Source organism: Lagopus muta, chromosome W (assembly GCF_023343835.1).
Source record: "Lagopus muta isolate bLagMut1 chromosome W, bLagMut1 primary, whole genome shotgun sequence".
Taxonomy (NCBI): domain Eukaryota; kingdom Metazoa; phylum Chordata; class Aves; order Galliformes; family Phasianidae; genus Lagopus; species Lagopus muta.
In genome coordinates this window covers 6,063,383-6,082,955 of record NC_064471.1, presented here as the reverse complement: position 1 = coordinate 6,082,955, position 19,573 = coordinate 6,063,383, and positions in this window count along the sequence as shown.

Genomic DNA, 19,573 nt, shown 5'->3' with positions numbered 1-19,573 from the left:
AGTTTGGTTCACGGTGAAGTTTCCCCAGAGCTTTAGAAAATGAATGGCTCTTCATTAAAGAGCAAATCTGTCACTCCAATTGTGAAATTACCACGTGGTTGGACTTGGTCATTGTGAAGGTCTTTTCCAACCTAGTTGACTCTATGTAAGAGGAACACTTGCTTAGTTACTTGGTATTCAGTTCCACATACACAGAAGTCCTTTAGAACAACTTTGCAACAAATAAATATGAAAAAAAAAAGAAAGAAAAAAAAGCAGCAAACAAAAGAAGCATGAAGATACTCGCTAGTATAACTACTATTCCATGGCTGCATGTGCACAAAGCTGTATAGCCAAGCCCAGTACATAGGCTTGTAAAATCCTTTGATGAGATTTCTACTACATATTTCACTCCTAATCTGAAACATCTTTAAAATTAGTATTATTTCTAAGTGGTCAGAGTATTATCATTAGGGTATTATAGGCATGTCATGAAATCTGACTTTGTCTGATCATCTCATCACAGCCTTGATGCCACAAACATGAATGCAATTCACATGCACTTCAGTAGCAACAGTGAAGGCAATAGACTGAGAGGTTTCATGTAATTCATGTAATTGATTTTAAGGTGATTAAGGGGAGCAATGAGCACCAGTTCATTCTCACTTTTATCTACCATCACTTTTTCCATTTTGACAAGGATTTGAAAACAAATGGAGCTCATACAAGATTTTCTCTAGTTGCAGTAATGAAATATTTCTATTCTGTTTGTGGAAAAAAAAAATGGTGTAATTTTTGCATTACATATAATGTTATTTTCTCTCATAAGTGGATTTAATTTTACCAAGTACTTAGCTAAATTATGAGCCTGGAGGAAACTCTTTCCAGTCAAAAATTGTATTACATGGCACAACAGTTTTTGTTTCACTTCATTCAGTGACCTGAAACACTACCGCATTTCAGAAAACGGATGCTGTAACACAAACTGAAGCATCCGGGAGAACTGCAAATGTGCTCTGATGGGCAAAGCTGGTCAGGAAACTGGGAATAGAAGGCTGACAAATGAAACAATTCTAGTTTCTCATCCATGTAGAATGTATTTTTCTCATTCATGTTATATATAAATCAGTAGGATCATGCTTTTTATTTTAAGACATAGGAGTTTTCCCACCTTTCCCAGTGTTAACAGTTGTCTAAGCCCTTTCTGTTATTTTTATGATGGTACTTATGTAAAATAGCTTTGGATGCAAACAAAATAAAAAATTAGACAAGATCCAGTGGCAATTAACAGACTAAAATAGCTTATATAAAAAAATTTAAGAACTTTGATTGTGTTATCATTCAAAGATCGTTCCTTGTCTGTGCCCACAATTGGTATTTTAGGTGCCTACACCACAGTAAACCAGTAATGGTTATTCTTATTATTAGGTAAAATTTGCTTTGGCTCTTATATTCACTGAAGATTCAAGCAAGTATACACGGTGTAATATATTGCTAATGGTAGACAGAAAACAGTCTCTACAAAGGAGGTTCTCTGAGTATGAAAAGTAGGCAGTAAAATTTCCTTTTGTTTCCCAAACAATAATGAGACCTTTCAGCATTCCAACTAAATAACAGACAAATAAAGGAAGAGCCCAGAATGAAAGCTTGCCAGACAACAGAGCCTTGCACACTGCAGTAGCAGGTTGAACATCTGCACAAACTCAAACTTGTTGGCTACTGTGCCCTATTTCTTCACACTGAGGCTGTTCCTAGCTACAGTATACTTCTGCAGAAAAGCTCTTGTGCTGATAGATGGACACCATTCACACAAAAATTTCCCCCAGACTTGCAATTTTTAACTCAAGAGATGCTCTTTTTATCTGCTTAGGAAAAAACAAACAAAAAAACAACAAAAAGATGAATCCTTTTCGTTTTTGCTGCTCTGTCTCCCTGTGGAACACATGCATACCAGCACCCCAGACAACCTGCTGCTGAATGCCGAGATTTGGTGATAACTTTTCCCAGGGGTCCTTGATTTTTCTACCTCAGTTTCCCTGAATTAATTCCTTTAAAGGCTGTGAGAATTAATGATACAGTGAGAACTAATTGCATGCTACCTAAAAACTGTCTGGAACATGCAAATAAGCATTAGGTAAGATTAATTACATTAAAAACATTAGTTATAAATAGATTAATTACATTAACAATATTAGTTATAAATCACGTGGCATGCTGCAGAGAAGAAAATAACATTGAAGCACAAGGTTTTTTAGCAAGTTGCCATAGATTAGTGAAAGGGTTTTGTGAAAGAAGTATGCAATACCTTCAATTAGACAAAACACTTCACTGGGCTGAAGTGAACATTTTGGATTTTTGGTCAAAAGAGATTTGTAAAAAAGCCTGCATGGCACAAAAGAGTTAATTTATAGTTTGGCATAGCTATTTCGGAATTCAGCAGAATAACACCTGTGGTATTTCCAAATGGCTTTCTGTGTACGGCTCGAACAATTTACAGTGAAGATAAAAGTGACAAAAGTGATTAGTTTTGTTTGCATTCAAGTTCATAAAGAAAAGTTACAGGTGTATTTGAATAAATCATACATCATGAATTATGGAATTATACAACATCGGAATGATGAAAACCATTGATTTCTGTGTCTGCCTAAGGGCAGACAAAAAGAACAAAAGAACAAGATTTACTGAGAATTCACTAGGAATACTTCAAAAATGACGTACATTTTTCTTTTGGGAGCAGATCAATACAATAATTTTATTTTTAAGCAAAGAGATGAGTGAAATAAGGACAGCCTTATCTCTCATTCTCTCCAGTATCACACGTATGCAATGATATTCACATAATGTCTATACCAGAAAGACACATTTTTTGAAAATATAACACTTCACCATGAGCTCTTGGCAGCAGAGCTCACATTTCTGCTCTACATCTTACATTGATCTCCAGTATCCTGTGGCTAAGTGGCATTTGCCCCCTTCACTCCACAAGAGAAAACACTGTTATACTTCAAACAATTAATGACATGTTGTAAAAGACTGACTACAAAATATATGTTTTAGATTTTATATGTGATACATAAAGATATGGAAATGTAGTTAAAATCACAGAATCACAGAGTGGCCAGGGTGGGAAGGGACCACAAGGATCATCAATCTCCAACCCCCCTGCTGCAGGCAGGGTCACCAACCTCCCCATTTAATACCAGACCAGGCTGCCCATGGACCCATCCAATCTGGCCTTGAACACCTCTGGGGACAGGGCATCCACAACCTCTCTGGGCAGCCTGTTCCAGTACCTCACCACCCTCATACTAAAGAACTTCCCCCTGACATCCAACCTAAATCTTTCCTCCCTCAACTTAAAAATTATAAAATAGAATTATAGAAAAAATATAAAATAAGTCTAATTCCTTTGCTGGGTGGAAAATATGCATCAAAGTCAGAGGCTGTTTCTTCTAATGGCCAATAGCATCTAAACAGGCCAGCAGGAGAGCATTCTATAGGCCTGTTTGTCTGCCATTGCCCTGTCCTGGGGAACACGCACACCCTTACATCGTGTTACATCGAAGTCCTCCTCTGGATGTGTAGTCCTCACACTGCCCATCAGTCTCGTTAGCTCCTATAAGAAAATGTATAGTGTCTGCTGCATAGACAGTGTCTCAGGAGATGCCTGAGGAGGAGGTGGTAACTTCCCAGCTGGGCAGAATGATACGTCTGTTCTCCTTGATAAAACTCTACAGCCACCACAGCCTCAGGACACAACAGAGCCAGAGCTTGCAGGGGAGGCAATATCTTTTCTGAGATCAGCTAATGTAGTGGAAGAGCAGACAAGCTGTCAGGTGCACACAAAATCTTCAGCTTCTGTTGGCTACCAAAAATCATGGACACAGGAAAGATAGCATTCTTACAGAAATTTATAATCTCCCCTGCCTTGGCCCTTTCCACACAATCCCTTCACTGTTCCATAGGAGATAATTTACCTGTTTTTCCCTTTTGTACAAATAATTGCTTTCCCCCTTACTTCACCCTTCTGCCCTTTACTCACTACTCAGCTGTAACAAGTTTCTCTCTTTTCCCTCTGAGAAGAAACTAACGGATACAGATAAAAGTAGAACAATTTGTTCTCGCCGTCCATTGAGCTTCAGAGTTTGGCACACCTGAAAGGTCATCAAGTTTTTTCCAGGCATCCCAGACCCCAGCAGAGGAGACTGCAAAGGCTCTGGAGATGCTTTTGCCATTCAGCCTCCACTACTTACCTAAAAGAAATTGTTATTGCATGGGATAGGTTTGGTAATGCTGCAGATGGTAAATGAAATGAATGCTGGGAAGTTACTAGATAAGAGATGGTTAATCATTCATTGACTGTTAAGGTACGTCTAGCAGCTGCTACAAACTCATCTTCGTAAGTGCCATAAGGCCTCTTAAGTAAGAATATATAAATAGATTATGCAATTAAAATGCAATAAAACATATATACTGAGAGTATGTCTACATTGTTTTAGAAGTCAAGATTGCTTGATGGAGATAAAAACTTTAGTTGCTTTTACTTAGGAAAAAAGAAGTAATACTTCTGAATAACTGCTATGATTCAGCACTGTCTTTAGTGCTTACAGTCCCAAATTCAATCAAAAAAGTATTAATTATTATTTACTGTTAGTGGATATCAAAAGATACAAGCCTGTTCTTTCAGAGATGCAGTGCCAGTTTCTTATCATTCAAATGAAACAGATAATACATATGTTTTATCTTCACTCAGAGTGACTGACACCGTATGAAATCCTTTCTTTGAGGAATAATGAATATTTTGCAAACGCTTAACGGGAGTTCAAAGGAAAAGAAATTTTATCTCAGGTCAAACAAAGCGCTGCACTGGACACGTGGCTGTGCAGCGTGAGCTTCATAGAGATTTCTAGTGCCTGTCCTTCAGCAATCACATGTTCCAGCACAAAGACATACAGGCACTGTGCTGGGAGGACTCTGTGGTGTTGCTGCCCTAAGCAACATATAATTCTTAGAGACCGGCACAAATTGTCATGAGGAAAAAGGGGAAGATTCCATCCACTCTCCACTATATCTTCCCTCCCTGTGATGAGAGGTTCCAGATAATCTAACAAAGTACAGAAATGTGAAGTGAAAAGCAAATTAAACCTTTGATAGAACCGCAAAAATGATTGAAATCAGCAGGACTGTTCTGAAAAGGAACTAAAGTCTGCCTGCTCCAGTAGAAGTATTTTATAAACGTTGATGACAGATCATTATGTATTATGGTGTCTCAAAGGCAATAACAGCAATAAGAAATAATTTACAACCAGTGCCCCGTTTATGGCCTCATAATAGTATGGCTTAAATGCTGCGCAGACCTTGGACTGGCCCTCAACAAAGAGTGAAAACTTTTATTCTTCACGAACCTTGCGTGATGGCTATTTTGTCTAAAGAAGAAAGCTGTTTAAAGCATGAGAGCAGCAAGTTTTCCCTTGGTGTCCCTCTTGCCTTATGACTAATGTGCCCTTTTGATTTCTATTGTATGAAAATCCACTGGGAGGTTTTGGGTAGTTTTACTGCAGAAACCTATCAGATCTTATTGGCCTTCTAGGCTGATTAGTGGTGGGATGTTTCTCAGTGCTCTCCTTTGTTCTCTATCATTGTACCTCTCCTTGAGCTGCTCCAGTGAGGTTTACAGCACTAAATCTTGTTTTGCAGGGGTCTGTAGGATGGTTTCTATAGCCTGATTCCTGTGTTGCAAGGAATTGCAGAAGGTGTCTGTAAAAATGACAGATCTGGTTACACTCGATCCCTTTTCAGCTCATAAAACTTATTGATTTTTTCAAATACAAATATGCCATTAAATTCAAAGTCAAAGGCAGCTGGATATTACACGCCTTCCATTGAAACAAACCTTCAGCATTCTGGATAACTTCCAACCACGTTCTCACACTAGAATGGTGGATGGCAGGCTTGCAACTGGTGTTGTCCGCCAGTGTCAGCCTAGGAATTTTGTTTTATATAACTAGAAAACAAGTTCAAGAAGGGGAAAATATCGGTTTAGATAATGAGCATCTGCCCCATCCCTAGCTTCAGAGCAGCACTTTAGCAGCAAAAAGCCCTAATAATCCTGAGGCTGCCATTTATTAACAGGAGAAAGCGTATTATTTTGCAATGCAGTGATGAGACTCAAAAATCTGTCTACAGTTCCATCACTTGAGGGAAATAAGGCAAAGCAAAGTTCATGAGCTTGGGAACCATGGGTGTAAATACACTAGCATGGAGAGAGAGGGGGAATTGCATGAGATACCTCACAAAAAAAAAGTAGAATCTTAATTCCAGTAAGCTTTGGAGAAGTCTGAAATTGAAACAAAAATTTTCTTTGGCTTATCCATCTAATCTTTTGCAAAAATCAATTTCTTATTTCTCTGAATTCAAGGCATGGGATGGGTGCAGGCAGGTCTATAGCTCCTTGCTCTGTAGTTAGAAGCACAGTCAGAAACATGACTCCCGCAGTTAGAGGGTATAAAGCACAGTCTGTTCTGGTCATTTGTGTTATTAGCTGGATGAAAACCTTTAAAATGAATAATTTATTTGCTACAAAAATACAAGATGTCTAGCTCTCTTTGTAAAAGCAGCTGACATTTGGCAGAATTTTGAGGAAAATGAAAAGCTGTTTTTGTTTTTTTTCTTTAAGTGGAGAATTTACATTTTTTTGTTGTTTTGAAACAATGTTCTGAGACTAAATTTAGCTACATTACATCTCAGCACAGAATATTTCATTCCAAATCAGGCCAATTTTCACCTTAAGTATTATTTAAGAGTTCAGACACCCACATAAATTACTGCCTTTTTCTACATATCTCTAATTATTATGACCTTATTTTCTGCAGATGCAGTGTTCTGTTGTAGATCCATTCAACACTAATTTCTCACAGTACTTCTGTCTTATGGCCCCTTGTTCAAATCTTAAAGAGAACATAAACAATTAGCCTAGGCAGTAATGATCAGTAACACCTGAAATATCTTCCAGTACCCCAAATTAATTCAAAAGCAACAACAACGAGAATGTCAATGCATCCTATAAAAAAAGTTATTGCTACTTTTGATGTGCAGCAGTCTATGATTCATTGGTTGGCAGAGGGAAAATCTTTTGCCGAAACACAAAACAGGTTATAAAACATCACTTGCATTCTACTTTCACCGTGCTTTTTATCTGCCATTATAAAACCATCCAATTAGGGCAACAAAAGGGAAGGTTTTTTAAGTGCTGTTTCTGCCCAAATTAACTGCTTCATTTTGACATAACTCATTTTGTGTACTTGCAGCCCGGAAAGCCAACCGTATCCTGGGTTGCAAAAGAAGTGTGACAGCAGGTAGAGGGAGGTGATTCTGCCCCTCTACTCTGCTCTCGTGAGACCTGACCTGGAGTACTGCATTCAGTTTTGGAACCCCAACACAAGGAAGAAATGAAGCTGCTGGAGCAGGTCCAGAGGAGGGTTACAAAGATGATCAGAGGGCTGGAGCACCTCTCCTATGAGGACAGGCTGAGAGAACTGAGGCTGGAGAAGACAAGGCTCTAAGGGGATATTACAGCAGCCTTCCAGCACCTGAAGTGGGCCTACAGGAAAGCTGAGGAGGCACTTTTTATAAGGGCAGGTAGTGACAGGACAAATAAAAATGGTTTTAAACTGGAAGAGGGTAGTTTTAGACTAGATATTAGGAAGAAATACTTTACTGTGAGAAAAGTGAGACACTGCAACAGGTTGCCCAGTGAGGCTGTGAATGCTCCCTACCTAGAAGCACTCAAGGCTGGATGGGGCAGTGAGAAACCTGGTCTAGAGGGAGGTGCCCCTGCCTACAGCAGAGGGGTGGAATTAGATGATCTTGAAGATCCCTTTCAACCCAAACCATTTCTTTTCTAACCTGAGCAGTTCTATGATTCAATGATTTTTGCCTTAATTTTTCTTTTTTCTGAAGAGTTTCATGTGATTTTTATGAATTGTGCTTTTTTTTTTTTTTTTTTTTTTTTTTTTTTTTTTTTTGCTTTAAAATGGGGCCATGGGAAATTTGTCATGATTTACTTGGAACTTGGAAACTTGAGCTAGAGTTTCTGCACAAAGACAGCAATTAAAATTATATACATTACACTATAACACCATAAGAAAATGCGGCAGGTTTGTTCCAAGTACAGCTCAAGTGCACTTTGAATTCAGATTTTTTATGAAGTTGAGTTGGACCACGTATGGCAACTGCTGAGTCACGGCCTGAACCTCTGATCACCTGAGGTGAGCCATGAGTCAGCCAGAGGAGCACAGGTGAAGGCAATTCACCTGTGCTGCCGGAAGGGGGGGAGCCTGGCTCCACCCCTCCTGGACCTATTTAAGAGCTGGCTACCAGAGGGGAAGGATCTCTTCTGGAGATCCTCCTCTTTGATATCTTCTAGTGAGCTCAACCCAAGGGTAAGCTCTTCTACTTATTCTCTTTTGTGATCCCTGTTTGCTTTGCCATACTCTTTTGATTATATTGCAATTATAACATCTTGGTTATACATTTGGCGAGCCAGGCAGGCTGAATATACTAAAATTAATATGTCTTTCCTGTGGAATTTCTATAAATGGGTCAAGGGGGAGAACAATACTCCCCTAGAGAAAATGATTCCAGGGCAGATCCCAGGGTTTGAGGGATCGCCCTATTACAAGTTAGCTGCCATCATTGAAAAATGGGGTCCCTTACGTGTTATGGGCAATCTCTCCCCATATCGCATGGCAGACTATTTTCAAGGACTTGGTAAGGACATTCTCATTACCAAAGAAAGACAATTGGCTGCCTCCATGGTGGCATGGCCACTATTAACCGCTTTAAATCATGCGGACTCAAGAAATAATACTTTAGAAACCGAAAATCAGCTTTTGAAAGATCGCATTGAAAAGTTAGAGCACGAACTTGGTGTTTTAACGGGGAAGAAGCCAATTCTACATCTTCCTGTAAGCCAAATTCGTAATATTTCAATAAATGATGACCAGGCTCCTGAATCAACAGACTTCGTTGATCAGGACAACAAGAAATCCAAATCAGACCTTGAATGTCCAATTCAAACTGATCCATTGGAGGTCCGTCCTGTGATAACCCAAAAAACAAAAAAAGTACAGGACAGACCGGCAGGGGTGCCGCCTGATCAATGGCCCCCTGCCCAGACTCATTTACATGTGACAGCTCGGCCATACACAGCAACAGAATTAATGGACTTAGTACAACGATTTCGGCAGAAGCCCAGAGAAAGTGTGCCGGCTTGGTTATTGAGACTGTGGGATTCTGGGGCAGAAAGTGTCGTGGTGAATGGCCCAGAAATATCTAAGTTGGCCACCATGACTGTCCATCCTGCTCTTAGGCAAAGGTTATACGTGGGCAATCAATATCGTGATGAAAACCATTCCATACTGGAATGGTTAATGGCGGCCTGCCGTATGGTATGGCCGAATACATCAGACATACCGTTACATACAGGTATGTGGTCCTCCATGGAGGACCTTCAGAACTATATCCGTGAACTGGGTGTAAGAGAGGCCATTTATGAAGATACATTTGATGGCCCTGATATGGTTAAATTTTCGGCAGGGATGAGAGATTTAATTCTACAACAAGCTCCCTCCCATCTGTACGGCACCCTAGTTTCGATATTAAATCCCCTTGTAGCATCAGAAGCCGTAGTCCAGCAGGCTGCCCAGTTAGTTGCCGATTTGGGAGAAACAGAACGCCTGCGGACTAGGCGCAATATTCGGTTTTTGGAGGAAGCAGAGGTCCTGCCGGTAAATAAAACCAGAATGCCGGCTACTCGAGCTCCTCGATCGGGACCCATAAGGGTATCCCGAAAACAAATGTTTAATGATTTAATTTGGGCTGGGGTCCAATTTGCTAAGATCGACCGCCAGCCCAACCACGTCCTTCTCCAGCTCTGGAGACAACTAAAGGACAATCAAAAATTCCAGAGCTACCCTAAGAAATCAAGGGTAAGAGCTATAGAGAGGGTTCCAACAACAACATGGAACCTAGAAGATTTTATTATTCCTAACAGGAAAAAGAAGCCACCTCAGGTGTCTCGGGCCACAATGCCTGAGCCATCAGAAACAAAAGAACTGGCCCTAGCACAATTCATGCAGTGACGAGGGGTGTTAGTCCCCGTAGGGCCTCCAGACGGGACCGGAGGCCATATGTAGAATTAACAATTTATTGGTCCCGAAAAAATATTCAGAGAGTTATGGCATTAGTGGATACTGGAGCAGAAACATCAATTATCTATGGAGATCCAGGAAAATTTCATGGCGACAGAGTGATGATTGGTGGTTTTGGGGGACAGACTATTCCTGTCACCCAAACATGGTTAAAATTGGGGGTTGGGCGTCTCCCACCCCGGGAGTACAAGGTGTCTATTGCCCCAGTCCAAGAATACATCCTGGGCATAGACATTCTATGGGGTCTGGCTCTCCAAACAACTGTGGGAGAGTTCAGACTTCGACAAAGATGTATCAGTATCCGGGCGGTGCAGGCAATATTAAGAGGCCATGCGAAACATGAGCCTGTTTGCCTGCCGAAACCGCGCCGGATTACTAATGTTAGACAGTATAGACTCCCGGGTGGGCAAGATGAAATATCGAGAACGGTGCAGGAATTAGAAAAAGTGGGCATTATAAGACCTGCACACAGCCCGTATAACTCCCCCATATGGCCGGTGCGAAAGTCGGATGGCACATGGAGGATGACAGTAGATTACAGAGAATTAAATAAGGTCACGCCGCCTATTCATGCGGCCGTACCCAATATTGCTTCCCTAATGGACACATTGAGTAGGGAGATAAAAACCTATCATTGTGTCCTAGATCTAGCAAATGCATTCTTCAGTATCCCAATTGCTGAGGAATCGCAAGATCAGTTTGTGTTTACGTGGGGAGGCAGGCAGTGGACCTTTCAGGTCCTGCCACAGGGGTACGTGCATTCACCAACGTATTGTCATAATCTAGTGGCGCGTGACCTGGCTGACTGGAGAAAACCTGATGATGTTAACCTATATCATTATATTGATGATCTCCTGTTGACATCCGACTCACTGGAGGTAGTAGGACAGGCAGCTGATTCATTAACTGCCTATTTGCAACAAAGGGGATGGGCTATAAATCCCCAAAAGGTGCAAGGTCCAGGCCTGTCCGTAAAATTCCTGGGGGTGGTTTGGTCAGGAAAGACCAAAGTGCTACCCAGTGCTGTTATAGATAAGGTTCAGGCATTTCCAGTCCCTACAACATCAAAGCAGCTGCAAGAGTTTCTAGGTATATTGGGTTATTGGCGTTCCTTTATACCTCACCTAGCGCAGCTGCTAAGGCCACTATACAGACTCACAAAAAAGGGGCAGCTATGGGACTGGGGGAAAACCGAACAGGATGCTTTCCAACAAGCAAAACTGGCAGTTAAACAAGCTCAGGCATTGGGTATATTCGATCCTACCCTCCCAGCCGAGTTGGACGTTCATGTTACTCAAGACGGCTTCGGTTGGGGCCTGTGGCAGCGCCAGAGTTCTGTTCGGACCCCCATTGGTTTCTGGTCTCAGGTTTGGCACGGAGCAGAAGAAAGATACAGTATGATTGAAAAACAGTTATTGGCTGCCTATTCGGCATTACAGGCAGTAGAGCCAATAACTCAGACAGCTGCAGTTATAGTCAAGACCACTCTGCCAATTCAGGGGTGGGTGAAGGATCTGACCCACCTTCCTAAGACAGGGGTGGCCCAAGCACAAACAGTGGCACGATGGGTCGCCTATCTCAGCCAAAGGAGCAGTCTGTCTTCATCCCCCTTGAAAGAAGAACTTCAGAAGATCCTAGGCCCAGTTACATATCACAGTGATGCACCAAAAGAAATACTGGTCGCTCCACCAGAGAAGAGTCCCGTTCACGAGGGAAAATATCCTATCCCTGAAGATGCCTGGTACACAGATGGGTCCAGCAAGGGCAACCCGAGCAAGTGGAGAGCAATAGCATACCATCCTTCCACCGAGACAATCTGGTTCGATGAGGGGGATGGTCAGAGCAGCCAATGGGCAGAACTGCGAGCCGTGTGGATGGTTATAACCAAGGAACCCGGTGATGGTATCCTGAACATCTGCACAGATAGTTGGGCTGTGTACCGGGGGCTCACTCTCTGGATTGCACAGTGGGCCACCCAGGAATGGACTATCCACGCCCGACCGATCTGGGGCAAAGACATGTGGTTAGATATATGGAATACGGTCAAACACAGGACTGTACGTGTCTACCATGTTTCTGGTCATCAGCCCCTACAGTCACCGGGAAACGATGAAGCCGACACATTGGCCCGAGTTCGATGGATTGAGAATTCACCATCTGAGAACATCGCCCGCTGGCTACATCAGAAGCTACGGCATGCTGGACAAAAGACAATGTGGGCAGCTGCTAAAGCATGGGGACTGCCCATACAACTATCTGATATCGTCCAGGCATGCCAGGATTGCGACGCTTGCTCCAAGATGAGACCGAGATCGTTGCCCGAAACAACAGCCCATCTTGCTAGGGGACACAATCCTCTCCAGCGATGGCAGGTCGATTACATCGGGCCCCTTCCTCGTTCCGAAGGGGCAAGATATGCCCTGACCTGTGTCGACACTGCAAGTGGGCTACTGCAGGCCTATCCAGTACCGAAAGCAAACCAGGCATATACCATCAAGGCACTCACTAAACTGATGTCTGCCTACGGGACACCTCAAGTCATCGAGAGCGACCAAGGGACTCATTTTACTGGTGCAACGATACAGCGCTGGGCAGAAGAAAATAACATCGAATGGCGATTCCACCTGCCATATAATCCAACAGGGGCAGGCCTCATCGAACGTTATAATGGTATTCTTAAGGCTGCCCTGAAGACAGACTCCCAGTCCTTGCAGGGGTGGACAAAAAGACTGTATGAAACCCTGCGGGACCTGAATGAAAGACCTCGAGATGGCAGACCCAGTGCCCTGAGAATGTTGCAGACGACATGGGCCACCCCGCTTAGGATCCAAATTACGGGCACTGATCATCAGGTAAGACCCCAAATTGGTAATGAAAATAATCTTCTGCTCCCTGCCCCTGAAAACTTAGAGCCAGGTACCCATAAAATAAAATGGCCCTGGAAGGTGCAGGTAGGACCCAAGTGGTGTGGCCTACTTGCACCTTGGGGGAGACTATTGGAGGTGGGAGGCTCAGTAGTCCCTCCAGTAATAGGTACATGGCCTACTGATATTATGGTCAACACTCCGATCTTTATTGCTAAAGGGACCCCCATCATGTCCCTATGGCAGATCAGGACACCTCCTTTGGTGCCTGATATCGTTATGCAGCCGCAGATATCCGGCAAAAAGGTGTGGTACAGGCGGCCAGGACGTGCCCCAGTACAAGCGGAAGTGTTGACCCAAGACAGAAATACGGCCTGTATCTTGCCCTGGAGAGCAGACCTTCCCCTCCTGGTACCTGTAAAACATCTGTATTACTCCCCGTGAGTCTGTGAGCCTTCAGGATCACCGGAAGGAACAAAATGCCATCAAGCGTTCCAGTGTTGCTGTCAGATCGCGTACAACACCCGGTGATGGTCTGCATGGGACTGATGGAACATAGAATGGACTTGCACCTCAGGACCTCATGCCTCCAGGCACATCATCGAGCACTGGCCCATAGAAGAGTATGGACATCCATTAATCATCACTTGTCTTGAACTGTACCAACATACGTCGCGATAAAATTGTATAAGCGTCGCGATATACCGGATCTCTGTATTAGGGAAAGCTTACCCTTTTGTTAACCTGATCATTGGTTCACGCCGTGAAGGGGTGGAGTGTATGGCAACTGCTGAGTCACGGCCTGAACCTCTGATTGATCACCTGAGGTGAGCCATGAGTCAGCCAGAGGAGCACAGGTGAAGGCAATTCACCTGTGCTACCGGAAGGGGGGGAGCCAGGCTCCACCCCTCCTGGACCTATTTAAGAGCTGGCTACCAGAGGGGAAGGATCTCTTCTGGAGATCCTCCTCTTTGATATCTTCTAGTGAGCTCAACCCAAGGGTAAGCTCTTCTACTTATTCTCTTTTGTGATCCCTGTTTGCTTTGCCATACTCTTTTGATTATATTGCAATTATAACATCTTGGTTATACACTTTGCCTTACTCTTTTGATTATATTGCAATTATAACATCTTGATTATACAGACCACTATTTATCTTATTAGATTTTACCAAGTACTGAAGGAAGGGAAATCTTGGTCTCTAATTTTGAGGCAACCCTCTGTTTTTATGGAAAGTACAATTTGCTCAAATACTGATAGCAAGAACTCTGCTTTATAATAGCAGAAGTAGCAACGAATCTCCAAATCTGCATGCAACTGCTGGCTTAGCTGTAAATACATTCACTCACAAAGCAGGTTTAGGTGCTACTTCCAACCCACTAGAAAGGTGGAGTTACGCCACAACACTGAACTTTTTCACTCAAATTGCTTTGTGACTTTCAAAGGTGGCGTGTTTGTTATTTTGATCTGAAGTAGAGAAAAATATATTATCTTGAACATATTTTCATGTCTTATGCTTTTCACAGAATCACACAGAATCACAGAATCACCCGGGTTGGAAGGGACCCCAAGGATCATGTAGTTCCAACCCCCCTGCCTAGCAGGGCCACCAAACATACATATTCAGATCAGGTTGCCCAGGACCCCGTCCAACCTGGCCTTGAACACGTCCAAGGACGGGGCATCCACGACCTCCCTGGGCAGCCCGTTCCAGGGCCTAACCACTCTCCTAGTAAAGAACTTCCCCCTAACATCCAACCTAAATCTTCCCTCCTTCAACTTAAAACCATTTCCCCTAGTCCTGCTGTTGTCAGCCCTTTTGAAGAGTTTACTCCCCTCCTGGGTGTAGGTTCCCTTCAGGTATTGATAGGCTGCAATGAGGTCACCCCGCAGCCTTCTCTTCTCCAGGCTGAACAAGCCCAACTCCCTCAGCCTGTCCTCATAGGGGAGGTGCTCCAGCCCCCTGATCATCCTAGTCGCCCTCCTCTGGACCCTTTCCAAAATCTCAATGTCTTTCTTGTACTGAGGGCTCCACACCTGGACACAGTACTCCAGATGGGGCCTCACAAGAGCCGAGTAGAGAGCTTTTAAAGAGCTTTTACCAGCTCTTTGTCAGGAAAATTGATTCTTCTTTGTAATTCTTCTTATCCAGCTACAAACAAACCCAGATCTCTCTCCAAGTTTTCCTGGGGATGGGCTTCTAGAAGAAAGTATTTCTCAGGTTCTAACAAAACTTATATGTAAATAAATGCATAGCACGTCTGATAAGTTCACACTGAACAGTTTTGTTGTAGTCACATGCTTGTGACAGGCTTCTCCTCCTCACACTGAGACAGTACTCTCACTGTTTTTTGTCCTTTTTACTTCTATTTTAAATTAGCAATAAGAAAACAGAGGAAAAAAAGCCCCCCTGAACTAAAATTAGGAAATAATGGCTTGAATCAGAAACAAAAGTTCTTTTCATGAAAGAGGTGATAGAGTGTCTAAGTTGCTCAGCTAGCAACCAGAACAGCAGCAAAAGCAAGGACCAAATTGTTCAAAGAAGGCCCAGCATATCCTTGTACACATCCTTGCATTTACTGTCTAAACGTGCAACATATTTTCCGTTTTCCTTCCTTCCTAACAACACATTTTGTTTTCTTGCTCTTTGAAGGTTATAACTGTCCTAACCACCTGGTACAGGGTCTGAAACTGTTTTCCCAGAGAGAACACAGTTTAATTAGGCTTCTACATGGCATTTATCCTGCTTATTTCCTTGCCAGTTAGTCAAGTAAATCATCTGACAAAAATGTCCCAAATGTGTTTCAGTAGACTCAGACTTGCCTCTCTTGCGCACACTTGAGCTAACTCTCTCACTTGCACAAAGCTCTTTGGCTGTCAATCTAACTTATAGCAGAAGCAACAGTAAACTGCAGATTTATTGGAAGTTGTCTGTGATGGAGAATTACATGCCTGCATGTAGTTTTTTTCTCCTATTCCTTATTTCTTATTACATATTTTTAGATGCACTGTTTTCACTGAAATTGTATCTATTGTCTTTTTCTGGCCATCCTGTCCGCAAGAGCTTTTTCAGCTAGCAGATCACAGAATCACAGCAGTGTAGGGGTCAGAAGAGAGCTTTGGAATCGCCCTGTCCACCCCCTGCTACAGCAGTTCCTTACAGCGGCTCGCACAAGTAGGCATCAAGACGGGACTTGAATATCTCCAGAGAAGGGGATTCCACAGCCTCTCTGGGCAGCCTGTTCCTGAGCTCTGTTAACTGACAACAAAGATCTTCCTTGTGTTTATGTAGAACTTCCTGCGTTCTAGTTTGTGCCCATTGTCCCTTGTTATATTGCTGCACAACACCGAAAAGAGCCCACACCCATCGGCCTGACTCCTGCACTTTACATTAATGGCACAGACCTCAGGAGGAAATAAACAAGGATATATTTTAAGGTCATACGGCTAAGTGATAACTACTGAAGTCAAACCAAGCGCACAACTCTTTGTGCCTTCACATAATTTCCAGCACTGCGTTGGCACACACACACACACACGTAAATAATTAAGAAAGGGGAAATATCATTGTTGAGCCCTCTGTGGTTCAGGAACAAAAGGGTGTGTTCCTCCCAAATATTATTGTATTCCTTTCAGGGAATGATTTTGCAGTGCTTCTGGATCAATACGTTGATCTCCATAAGGATATTGCATTGTTAATATTATAGAAACAATCATTTTTCCTTGATTTAAAAACCTTTGAGCTATTTATTACTTATTAAATCTATTTATCATTTTCATTACCGGTTGGTAACTAAAACTACCTGGAGTGCCACAGAAGCCTTGTGGAAATTTATGCTACAGTCCAATGCACTCCTTTAAAAGGTTCAGAATAAAGTTTTCATAAAAGGTCTGAGGCAGCTGAATAATTTCAAAATGCTTCTCATAGACAAAGGCAATTTAAAAATATTTTAGCACCTTAATATTTTTTCAGTAAATGCTCCAATTTCATATATATAATTCATTCAATAATTCATTTTAACTAACTACAGCAACAAAATACGGTGCTACAATAGCATATTCTAACTCACACTGAAAGGCTGACTTTATCATCAAGGTAACACTTTATTTTCCACTCCAATTTCAGTGTGAACACGAACAGAGCCCTGTCAGAGAAAGGTCTTCTACCGAGGAAAATTTGCTATATGAACAGCCACCTCTTCCAAAGGAAAAAAGGAGAGAAAGAGAGAAATTCAAGATGCCACTGGGTCTAGAGGTTTCTCTGTTTCTCTATCCACCGCTTTAAGCAACACCTCTCCTATTTTTCCACACCTCCTAAAACTGACTTCAGGCAGATTCATTACTTAGGAAAATGTTTCAGAAGGTCTGTAGGAAGAAATAATAAAATTAACAGTTAAAAAAAGCTTTGGTAGGGATGCATTCCTCCTGGCCTTACCTCCTAATCAGTGAAAGTAGTTTTAATACAGAACTTCAAGAATGGCTTGTACATCGCTCACAAGTCTAACATGGAGCCCTATTTTGGGAATTTGAATCAGACCTTCTGTTGGTACATGGTTGAATTCCAGTCCTACCAGAAGCAACATGTTCAAAGTCTGTGCATTAGGCGTGCCTCACCTTTGCTCCACACCTTTATGAAATGTTCAGGCTTCGTTGAAATAGAATGGAGGTGCCATGTGCCAGTTTGGGGTTTATTTCTGTACTGAGCCATTCATTTCTGCGACTGTGTTTCAGTTACCTAAGAAACAGTCACTCAGTAAAATTTGACTGATTATGTTGTCAGGTTGATTGTCAGTACCGTGGGTAGAGTTTCGTGGGGTATATGTGTGTGGGGGATGCAAAAAAATTAAATAAATACATGACAACGTTCATTCTTTTTGATAGTGTTACAGAAAAAAAATACATGAAAACTGGGAGAAATTACACTTTTCAGAGGTTTATTAGGAGCTGAATTACATTTTGAGGTTAATCTAGCCAAGGAAAGAAAAAGAGTATAGGCCTACAAGCAGAAAAAGAAAGTATTTTTAGAAAAGCAATCTGTATTGAAAGGTTAGTAACACAATAACTTTATAAACTCTCCAAGATTTTAATAAGAACTGAACTTATTTTCAAATACCAGCACTGCTCAATGCTTTCATTTGTCATTGCCTTACAGAAAATATGGAAGTATAACAGCCTTATTTTGTGACTTTCCAATGTCAAAATCTCTACATACCTGATTATTTAGGCACCAGGAATATGTGCAATTTTGCTTATAGTCAACATTATTTAGATTGAAAGAACGTGCTAAACAAAAACCCAAATAGCTGGGTTCAGAGATGAATGTTGCCTTCTAGTTAACCCCACGCAGTACGGATTTGCTAAGCCCAATCTCTTATGGGAAGAGGGAAGTCGCTACATGAAAGAGAGCCTTTCTGTGGCTGGGGCAGTGAGGTATGCAATAAAAAGAAGAAAAAATATCCTTTTAATTATTTTGTAACTAATCAAGCAGAATTTTACCAAAGCTCAGATAGTACTAGAATTTCCCTTGTGTTGGGAAACATGAGTTTTTGAATATTTTTAAGTATCAGAGGAGAGATTGAGCAGCAGGATCTAAAGGTGTTTTCCCTTACTATAACTCCCCAATACTTCTTACAGATGCTGCAGCTTCACTCCCCTTATTGTAGTTCTAATCACAGAAACACAGAATGGCCAGGGCTGGAAGGGACCACAAGGATAATGAATCTCCAACCCCCCTGCTGCAGGCAGGGTCACCAACCTCCCCATTTAATACCAGACCAGGCTGCCCAGGGCCCCATCCAATCTGGCCTTGAACACCTCTGGGGACGGGGCATCCACAGCCTCTCTGGGCAGCCTGTTACAGCACCTCACCACTCTCATACTAAAGAATCTCCCCCTGACATCCAACCTAAATCTTCCCTCCCTCAACTTAAAACCATTTCCCCTTGTCCTGCAGTTATCTACCCTTTCAAAGAGTTCATTCCCTTCCTGTTTGTAGGCTCCCTTTAGGTACTGAAAGGCTGCAATGAGGTCACTCTGCAGCCTTCTTTTCTCCAGGTTGAACAAACCCAGCTCCCTCAGCCTGCCTTCATAGGGGAGGTGCTCCAGTCTCCTGATCATCTTTGCGGCCCTTCTCTGGACCCTCTCCAACAGCTCCTTGTCTTTTTTGTAGTAGGGGCTCCAGACCTGGACACAGTATTCCAGATGGGGCCTCACAACAGCAGAGTAGAGGGGGATGATCACCTCCCTGTCCCTGCTGGCCACCCCTTTTTTGATGGAGCCCAGGACCCCACTTGCCTTCCAAGCAGCAAGAGCACACTACTGGCTCGTGTTAAGTTTTTCATCTATCAAGACCCCCAGGTCCTTCTCTGCAGGGCTGCTCTCAAGGACCGCTCCTTCCAGTCTGTATGGATGCCTAGGATTCCTCCAGCCCAAGTGCAAAACTCTGCACTTTGCCGTGTTAAACCTCATCAGGTTCACCCGACAATGACAATGGGAGATTTGCTGAGCAGAACTATGACA